This window comes from Passer domesticus, chromosome Z, assembly GCF_036417665.1.
Source record: "Passer domesticus isolate bPasDom1 chromosome Z, bPasDom1.hap1, whole genome shotgun sequence".
Classification (NCBI taxonomy): Eukaryota; Metazoa; Chordata; class Aves; order Passeriformes; family Passeridae; genus Passer; species Passer domesticus.
The window spans coordinates 59,814,741-59,823,360 of record NC_087512.1 but is presented as its reverse complement, the minus strand read 5'-3'; the positions used below and the strand labels follow the sequence as shown (position 1 = coordinate 59,823,360).

Here is an 8,620-nt window from a genome sequence, read left to right as displayed (position 1 = left end):
CATTGAAGTAAAGATAAAAGTTTCACATTATTATTACAGTTTTAGATGGATCCTGTTTTTCCATCTTGAGAAAGGAAAACCAACATCTGATTAATCAAGGCACATAAATATCTGTGCTACTTGGAGGTGGATTTATTGCAATTATTTCCACTTGGATTATTCACATGATACTGGTTCGAAGATGTGCCTCTCAGAATTTATAGCAGTATCTTGTATAGCAGTATCTTGACAGCAAGAAAGAAATGTCATCTCTACAATGCAGCTTTCAGTTCCTCTATGAAATTTAGAGTTTCAGAAAGTTTATTTCAATGTGGCCTTGAAGTACCCTTTGTCATGTATCCTGCCTCAGATAAGTTCTTGTGGACGTAAAGGGCATTTTGATGCACTAACTTCATTTTAAATCAGTAAGCCATAGGGCATATCCATGCCTAGGGACAGTCACAGAAATCATTATCTATCTGAAATTATACAGGTGGTTTTCCCATATAAAGAGAAGGGCCTTCAGTGTTTGGGTCTAGACAAGTCTCTTACAGCTCTTGGTAGGCTTTATAGCCTACCAATTGCAACATCTTATTTTGGCTGTCTTCTAAAGGCAAAGTGGTATAAACAGACTCCAACAGGTTTACCTTTTCAGCAACGTGTCCTCCTGCCTTTATTAAAGTCGGACAAACTCATTGTTAATTGACAATGGAATTAGACAAGTCTGTGTCTGAGCCAAAAAATTGTATAATTTGATTTATGATTTCATATAATAACTGACTTGATTTTCCCTCAGAATTAAATCAGCACTGTGGGAAAAGAAAAGACCACAGGAAATGGTAGGATCCACTTCCTGTAGCTGTTCTTTTACTCCCATCAGTGGTCTTTTAGAATATAAATTGAACACAAATTGATAATAGAGTAATTTACTATTCAAAATGAATAATAAATCTCAAGAATTATTTAGTCTGTCTAGATGTATTTCATATAGTCTCTCTATATGTATTTCTGCTTAAATAGCTCTTTTCTTCTGGCCATCCTGTTGTAATTTCACTGTAATTAAAAAAAAAAGTTATGATAGTATATAAATTAGTTCTTGCAATAGATATTGAAATAGCAAGAATATTCTAACAAGACTAAATATTGTTCTAACAAATTTTAGAAAAGCTCTTCAAAAACTCTTAAATTCTTCAAATAGCACAATTTTATATTTCATAGCCAGGAAATACTCCTACAAGACATGGACTTTCTCTAAGTTGGAAATATGGGTATGGACAGTAATGGAAAATAAAATTAAAAAATCTAATTGAAGGCATTACCCAGATGGGCACCTAATTTAATCTATAAGAAGAGCAGTTCTTATAAACAGAAATTTGCTAACAAAAACTGGCAAAGTCTTACAGGAAAAAGACCCTTATGTGAAAGGATTGCACATGAAATCCTGAGGATCTGTCTTCTTTCCTTATCTCTACCATTTAACTTTTCTGAAAGCAATTATACCAGTGCAGTCAGTGGCTTGGGACCCAGAAGATATTCAGAAATATTAGATACCCAGAAAATACCCAGAAAAAAATATAATGTTTTCTGGAAAACTGTATTTTCCTAGACAAGAAGTGATCAGAGCAAGTATAAGCCTGAAAGAAGTCCCATATAAACATTTACAAAACTGAATATAAGAAGATGTGCAAAACCCCGAAATAGATCCCAGGACTTATTCCCACATTCATAAAAGAGTAGAATGATCCTTCTTTTTAGGGGTGTATATAAGTGTGTGTATGAAATAATATGTTAAATTTATTATAAACCATATATATTACATGCACTGACTAGAAATATTACTAGAACGGATTAAAGTTTGGTTCTCAATTTTATTAACATTTTGTGCAAATAATCAACAAGTCAAATTGTCCATTTACTTGTTATCTGTTTCCTCTCCTGTTGGTAGGTCTTATTTCAGCTCTTGACAGCAGCATTTTAATTTACCTGCTAGAGGAGAATTCTGCCTTCAAATGTAAACACACTGGTTTTGTATCCATTTCTGCGGCTTTTTCTGTACTACAAATTGGGTGAGTATTTTCTGGACTCTGAAGATTTTTGGTTTTGTTGGGTTTTTTTTGAATGTTGCAGCTCTGACATTCAATACTTCATATATTTGGAGAACATTTTGTTTTCAGTCCTCTTGTCTTCTATAGCAAAGAACTCAGCACTCTCTGGTCATCTGCTATGTAATTCAGTGGAACTCAATTTCCTCTTAAGACACTGTTCCTTGCATGTTTGGTTATTGTAACTGAATGGAAAAAAAAATCAATGAAACACCAGCATGTAAAATATTTCATTGGAAACCATTTCAGCGCTACTTTAAAAATAGATAAAAATTGAGCCAGCAGGTCCAAGGGATCAGATTCTGATAACAAACATGGTAAGTTTCTTTCTTCTCTGAAGCACAACCTGATTTGTGAGCCCACATGTCCATTTCTTAGGTGGAGAGTGCTCCAATGAGCACATTTGGGATTAAAGCACTATGAAGAAACATGGTAAGATAACAAAGAGGCCCTATGGAACATTGGCTCCTGGGACGTCAACAGTGCTTTTACTGTTGTTGATTCCAGTCGAGCACAGAGATCTGCCCAGAGGGCTGCTCTTTTGGTATCTCTGGACATGATGGTTTTTGAGATGGAATAATAGAAAAAAGTTCTGTGGACATATGTGTTTGCCCAACTGTTTCTATTTTCCTTTAATGATTTAAATTTGCCATTCTGTGACCTGTCACATTTTCTATGCCTAGTACCTCAAAAGAGGAGTTTTTTTCCCAAAAAATATTTTATCAAATTGAAAATATTTTCCATTTCTCTATAGAGAATTCTCCAGATCTCTCTGGCACAGTGTTACCATAGTTTTTAAGGTTGCTGCATTTTACTTTGTGGTCAAAAATTTGTGGAAAAATACTTTACATAAACCTCACAAAATCCTCTCCCAAATGTTGCCTACTAGAAATTCAATGTTAGAAAGTAGAAAAAAAATATTGTCTTGTACAGAGAAACTTTCATATTAATGTTTAGGCATGCATCTCTCTGCCTCAGGGCTTAGACTGAAGCTTTCAATAGCCCAGGTGGTGAATATTAAATTTGTATTCTTATGACCACAGCTGATTAAATGAGGCAGAAAGTAACTCAACCACACCCTTTAAAGCTGTACTTGTCAACAAACACACTATTTACATGTCAAATGGTGGTGTGGTGTGGTAGAGATGATTACAGATTAGTAAATGTAATACCCTTGCTACATGTTTATGTAATAGGCATCTGTCTGTAAGGGACAACATTTTCAAACCTTTTTGGTGGAATGTAGGTAGGAAAGTAATTAAATGTGAATGAAAGGATCCAGCTGTGGTATTGCTAGCTAGAACCAAACATGTGGGTAGTTACTTCATGTATCATTTAAGAGAAAATTCAAAGAAAATAATAAATTAAAATTTAATATATATATTCAAGAGTTTTTGAGTTTTGTTTCATGGGTTTTTTATTTTTGTTTGCTGCTTTGTGGGTTTTAAAATTTAAATTGGATGGTTATTTATTTTAAATAGTGACAGTTCATTCAAAGACTTGCCACAATTAAATAAATATATCTGATCTTATTAAGAGAAGCAATTTTTTTTTCTCTTTTTCATGAAAATACTTCTAATCAAGCTGAGAAAATATCTCAAATTCCAGGTATGGTAAAGAAAAAGTCACATTTTCTTTTGTTTTTTCTTGATGATTTGTGGCAGTCTTCTTTTAAAGGTTTTGGGCCAAGTGCTATAATTATTATAGTCATCCAGTATGTTTATTTGACTAATCCAGTTTTAATTTGTACTTTCAAGCTGTGAATAATACATGAATTTTTGTGTTCCACATGCCCAAAGCTACACAGGGTTTTAAGTCACTTAATTATTGGCCACTAATTTGACTCTAGAAATTCTGAAGACAGGGGGAAAAAAATACTGTTCTACTTTATTGACTGCAAGATTTGTTCTCACACTTATTTTACAATTATTATTTCTGGCATGAAAGAGTATTTCTAAACTTTTAGCCTGAATGTCAATTTTTTTTTTTTTTGGTGTAAGCCTGATTAGGAAGACTCAGACACTTTTAATTGTTGGAAAGAAGAGAAAAAAACACAGGCAAAAATAATTTTTTTCTACTGCTTTTGGCAAGTGAATTTTAATTTGCAAGGGATTTTTTTGTTTGTTTGTTTTATTTTTTCTCTCTTTAACACTTATTTCCATTTTAGTTGGATAAGTGACTGAAGATATTGCCATTAAGTAGTTCATTAGACATTTATGTCTCAGGCCTAACACAAGTCCAGCCTAGACAAATGCCTGTAACTATTTTCTCTATATGAATTAGATCCTGAAGAGGTTTAGAGCAATACAAACTTTGTATTTCTTTTGAGAAGCTAATAATTTATAGGTATCAGTGATGGTACTATCAAGTCTCTTACACCAGGAAGTAAGCAAATTATTTAGGTGGCAATAATTTAGAATTATATCTACATCACAAAAAGATCTCTTCATTATTACTACTTAGCATGTCCTCCTCCATAGAGTCATGAGGAAGACAGCTCTTGAAACCCATGTGTGATTTTACAGGCTTCAGTCCAGTCAACAGGCCATCCCTTCTTTTGGATGTTTTGAATCATCTTCCCAGGAATGAGCTCTCTTTCTTTAATTGTGACCATGAATGCTGCAGCCCCTGTGTTTGGCTGCATTGAAAAATATTACTCATTTCTGTGTAGTGTACCAATACATAAAGAATTATTTTATCACCGTCATCTGTTGTCTTCAATATGTACCACTTTCCCAGGCTTTGTGTCATCAGTAAAGTCTATGATTAATGATTTCATATTTTCATCAATACAATATTAAATAGCATTGGACTAATTACTGATATCTGAGCTCCAACAAAAGCATATTTGGAAAAAAGTTGTAGTCACAGTTACTTTTTTATATTCAGCAGTAAATCAAGTTGTGATCAGTGAAACACAATTATATTCTGTGTTTGATTCATAATATTTTATTCCTGTTGTCCAGAGGATTACTCTGTAACAAGCCCAAAGATTATAAGATTATTAAGCATATTTTAACAAAACCCCCTAGAAATATGAAACATTGTAAGAATATTAGTTTGACAAGATCTACTCTTCATAAACCCATGCTGGTTGACATACTACTCCCTTTCAATGTCTCATTTCTTTTGTCCTTGTCTCATGCTAGGCATTCCTTTGTTCTTCCCCCCCCCCCCAGGAATAGTATGAGCTCAAAAGGTTTAGGGGTGTTTAATCAAAAGATTTATACTTCCTCAAATGTTAGTACAATGTTAGGTTTCTTTCCATATTCTTCTTTTTTACTGATTTTCTAAGACTTACAAAAATGAATTCAAGTTTTATTAAATAAAAAATTGTTTTTCTATTAAAATATATTGTTTGGTATCTGTTTTTTCATACTCCATTATTCTTGAAAAGAAAAATAAATTTCTTGCCAAATGATAGGAATATAGTATTTAGATTTTCCTGCTAATATAAACCAGAAACATTTATTGGCTATTTCTATAAATTTTAAGTCAGTTTGATCTGGTATAGGCTAGGGCTATGTATTTGCTTCATATTTCCTAAAGTACTTTAAAATGAATAAATACTTGCTATCACTAAATTCTGTATTTGTGCTCATTACTCCTTCAGCATGTCCCACTTCCCTGTTTTCTAACTCAGTCCTTTTTAAATGCTTTACAACTCACATTTCATGAACACATTCTTCAACTGATTTAAAGGAATATTTTTCTCCCCTTACCTTCCAAGAGTCTTCCCAACAACTGTGTCTACTATTTGGATGAAGTTAATTTCCTAGGAGACTCCAGGTGTACATATTTTCTTCAGAAATCTTCTGGGTCCTGTAATTAATCTGTTGCTGTGGTTGCTTACATGAAGCAGCATTGCTTGTAAGTGTCAATATTAGATTTTTAAAAACCTTTCTGTTAATCATCAGGTTATTTCTACTGAAAAGTAACAAAATATATGATTTCTGTTTTGTTTGAATTGTTTTTAGAAAGGATTATTGTATTTTGAAAGGTTTGAGGTTTTTGAAAGAAAGGAAATCTATCAATACCTTTTGGAAATTAATTTTTTAATGAAAATATTTTTATTGTAAGCCAAATTTTTCTCACCCATTTATTGACAAAAATTCAAAATGCAGAATTATCAATGAGCTGACTTTTTTGACTGAATTTAGTGTCTTCTTTCAGCCCAACATCCTGATCTGCCAAATGAAATACATTTGCTGAGATGGATCATGATCATCCAATTTATAAACCAGCCTGTCAATATTGATGCAATAGACACTAAATAGAAACTTTAGAATTAAATTAAATATACTTACTCTTAAAGATATAGTGCTATTTAAATACTAATGGAATTAACCCATGATATGAATGTTTACAGAAAAAATATTTTTAATGGTGTGTAAATGAAGCAAAATCTAGTTCTATAGATCTAATTTCATTAAATTTTATAAATAAAACTAAACTAAATCTATTCAATGTCAACGAGATCTGGAGTTCAAACAGGAAGGAATTGAGCAAAAGGAACCTGAAGGTTTAAAGAGAGGCCTCTCAAGCACAGTTCATTTGCTAGTTTGTATTGAAGAAATAATAGAGATTAGAAAAATCTGGATTACATTCTTTATAGAAATGTAAAAAATTACACTTTAAATTGAAGAACACTTTTGGATAGTCAATTAAAAAAAACAACTAGAAATCAAGAATTAAAAAATCTATTTCAATCTAAAGTTTGGTTATATAAAATAGTGAAGAGCATAAGCTTAATTGAAGTGCATAAGATTAATGCCATAAAACTAAAATAATTAAGTATTGTCCTACTTAAGGATTACTGAAATTTATAATTTTTCCCATAGTGCCTTGTAAACTATTTGTGTTTGCATTCAAATATGTAAAATTCACTTAAAAGGTGATGTTGCACCATTCCCAATTGTTACATGCATCACATTTCTCCCTCCCTAATCCTCTTCTTTGAATTAAAGAGAAGAAGAAAGAAGAAAAAGAAAAATCTGCTGAACACTAATTATTTAACCTTACCTCCTACCTACTTTCTCTCTTTATTCTGAGGTTTCTTAAGGGCTATAATGAGCTGTCCCCACACAAACAGGCCAAATTAGTGGATAATTACTGCTGGGTCTGTGAATGTTCTCACTCCTCCTTTCTTACAGTTTCACAACATTACCAGAATGGTCTGTCACCTCCCTACCAATTAGGCACAATTACTACTTTATAACATTAGTGGTGGCAGGCTTATTACCTTGGAGAATTTATAAAAGTAAGGGAGGGTTGGGGATTGAGGGCAGTGAATCAGGCACAGGAGATCATTACCACATTGATAACTTGTATAATTCTAACTTTACTTTTATTTTTCAAGACAAAAGATTTATACATAGATAAATAAAGAAGTAAGAAATTGTTGGGGTTTTGGATTTCTTAAAATTAATTTTATTGTTTTTATTGGGTTTTTCAGGTAACCAGATGATCATTATTTTTTGTCCTCCCAGGTTTCCCAGGTGGTGGTGCTAACGCTTGAATTAATGTCTTCTTTTCCTGAAAAGATATATTTTTGCCAACTGAAAAATATATGTTTTTCTGTCTTTTTCTGGCTTAAGTAAATACTTTAACTATGTCATGTCAAAGACACTTCCACTGATCTTAGGTTGCACCAAAACATTCCCTTTAAAACAGTATTTAAACAAGGGAGGTCAAGATAAACCAACCTTAAATGCTCAGAGAAGGATAAATAACTTCTAATCTTTTATAAACAATACTACAAAAGTAGTTAATTTCTGCCTTGAAAAGGAAAAAAAAACCAAAGCAACCAAATCACCATACTTTCTCAAAAAACATGCCCTGTGATTTCTTTTTCTAATGTCTGAAACTAGAACGTTATTAATACTGTCTTTTTAACAAGATTAATTTCTGAGAATGAGATGACTCTCAGAGATATAAGGTTAGATTTAATGCCTTGAAGGAATAACCTTAATTTATGTGCTTTAAAAAAATCTTTTATACATCTATTTCTCCTCTCCTCTAAGAGCTTCTAAATTCCTCTGATCCTTGCAGTGGTAATTATAGAAAACTTCCTAAAAAATGCTGAAGGAATTATGTTTTGGATGCCAAGAATTGGGCAGACTAATTTAATTTAAAATCATTATGGAAAATGTAGCAAAACTCTGAAACAGAGCAAGCCTTTTCTATGCAGGGGCAATTATCTTACAGTAAATTGTCCTATTCAGTAATTAATACAATCCCATAAACCTGCTGTTGGTTTCCAGAATTTTATCTATCTTTTTCATGGAATATACTCAGGTTTTTCTTTCCCAGAATAAGTTGTTAATTGTAAGGAGTTATAGCTGAAGATGAGTAGCATTGTCATATTCATCTCATTCATTTAAGGAGTGTAACTGTGTGGGGAGGGCATCCTCAAGATGCCTGTTAAACATTTTGCTACTACACTGTCCTGCAGCATTGAAATAGCAAAGGGTCTGTGAGAGCTGCCTTGTCATACTACGCAAACTGAGCAGAGAGAAACAGTGCAAAGCTCATCTGCT

General features: G+C 32.6%; 1 long non-coding RNA gene across 1 annotated transcript; it reads right to left on the bottom strand.

Moving 5' to 3' along the window:
• Nucleotides 1–1,869: 1,869 nt before the first annotated feature.
• LOC135291123 (uncharacterized) lies at nucleotides 1,870–7,224 on the bottom strand. The gene is made up of 3 exons (XR_010353989.1): nucleotides 7,104–7,224; nucleotides 5,804–5,903; nucleotides 1,870–2,266 (listed from the first exon to the last, which is right to left on the bottom strand). It is a non-coding gene; the product is annotated as an uncharacterized LOC135291123 (long non-coding RNA).
• Nucleotides 7,225–8,620: the final 1,396 nt, after the last annotated feature.